Source organism: Schistocerca piceifrons, chromosome 8 (assembly GCF_021461385.2).
Source record: "Schistocerca piceifrons isolate TAMUIC-IGC-003096 chromosome 8, iqSchPice1.1, whole genome shotgun sequence".
In the NCBI taxonomy this organism is placed as follows: domain Eukaryota; kingdom Metazoa; phylum Arthropoda; class Insecta; order Orthoptera; family Acrididae; genus Schistocerca; species Schistocerca piceifrons.
Window position 1 is genome coordinate 484530148 of NC_060145.1, and position 2014 is coordinate 484532161.

The window sequence follows — 2014 nt, forward strand, 5'->3', positions numbered from 1 at the left end:
TTTTTAGAGATGTCCATTCCTCCGCAATGTACTGCCTACTGCGCTATTCCTTATTGCTGTATCTGTAGCGTTAGAGAACTTCAAACGTATCTCGTCATTCCTTAGTACTTCCGTATCCCACTTCTTTGCGTATTGATTCTTCCTGACTAATGTCTTGAACTTCAGCCTACTCTTCATCACTACTATATTGTGATCTGAGTCTATATCTGTTCCTGGGTACGCCTTACAGTCCAGTACCAGATTTCGGAATCTCTGTCTGACCATGATGTAATCTAATTGAAATCTTCCCGTATCTCCCGGCCTTTTCCAAGTATACCTCCTCCTCTTGTGATTCTTGAACAGGGTATTCGCTATTACTAGCTGAAACTTGTTACAGAGCTCAATTAGTCTTTCTCCTCTTTCATTCCTTGTCCCAAGCCCACATTCTCCTGTAACCTTTTCTTCTACTCCTTCCCCTACAACTGCATTCCAGTCGCCCATGACTATTAGATTTTCGTTCCCCTTTACATACTGCATTACCCTTTCAATATCCTCATACATTTTGTCTATCTGTTCATCTTCAGCTTGCGACGTCGGCATGTATACCTCAACTATCGTTGTCAGTGTTGGTCTGCTGTCGATTCTGATTAGAACAACCCGGTCACTCAACTGTTCACAGTAACACACCCTCTGCCCTACCTTCCTATTCATAACGAATGCTACACCTGTTATACCATTTTCTGCTGCTGTCGATATTACCCGATATTCATCTGACCAGAAATCCTTTTCTTCCTTCCACTTCACTTCACTGACCCCTACTATATCTAGATTGAGCCTTTGCATTTCCCTTTTCAGATTTTCTAGTTTCCCTACCACGTTCAAGCTTCTGACATTCCACGCCCCGACTCGTAGAACGTTATCCTTTCGTTGATTATTCAATCTTTTTCTCATGGTAACCTCCCCCTTGGCAGTCCCCTCCCGGAGATCCGAATGGGGGACTATTCCGGAATCTTTTGCCAATGGAGAGATCATCATGACACTACTTCAAATACAGGCCACATGTCCTGTGGATACACGTTACGTGTCTTTAATGCAGTGGTTTCCATTGCCTTCTGCATCCTCATGTCGTTGATCATTGCTGATTCTTCCGCCTTTAGGGGCAATTTCCCACCCCTAGGACAAGAGAGTGCCCTGAACCTCTATCCGCTCCTCCGCCCTCTTTGACAAGGCCGTTGGCAGAGTGAGGCTGACTTCTTATGCCGGATGTCTTCGGCCGCCAATGCTGATTATTTATCAAATTTTAGGCAGTGGTGGGGATCGAACTCGGGACCGAAGACGTTTTGATTATGAATCAAAGACGCTACCCCTAGACCACTGGTGCTAGGACCGAGTGAAACTCGGAGCCACAGAAGCTCCCCCGGGGAGTGATCTGGGGATCTAGCTGGTCACAAGGTACTTCAGACAGTTCAGAGAGACACGTGCCACGTCCGGGCGAGCATTGTCGTGTTGAAGAATAGCAGCGCGACACTCCCGCGCGATAGGTGACACACTGGGGCGCAGGACGTCCGCGACATAGCGTTGTGCCGTCAGTTTCCTCAGTCGCTACCGTAGTGACCTGAAATGATACCCGACGCCTGAAGGGTAACGCAGCTGTGTCTCTCCAGAACATCTGGAGAACGGAACCTTTCCGCAGGACGCCGGCATTCTCGGTAACGATCGTCATCCAGGACAGTGCAAGACACCAATTAGTCGCTGGATACGATGCGACGCCATCCATCATCAGTACATGTTGCCAGGTCACGGCGCAAATCCAAAAGCAACTGTTCGTGGACCGGTAATGCAGCAAGTTAGGCCGCTGCTAGTCTACAGCCAGTGGAGCAGGATGACGAACAATGTTTCCAGGAATCTAATTACTTGTTCCTGCGTGGCATGCGCAGATGTGAAGGGGCTGCGATGAGCTTGTGGCACAACACGGCTACCTGGTGGTCAGACGTGATCCACCGGAACCTTCCCCGAAGCTCCTACGCAGTCGCAC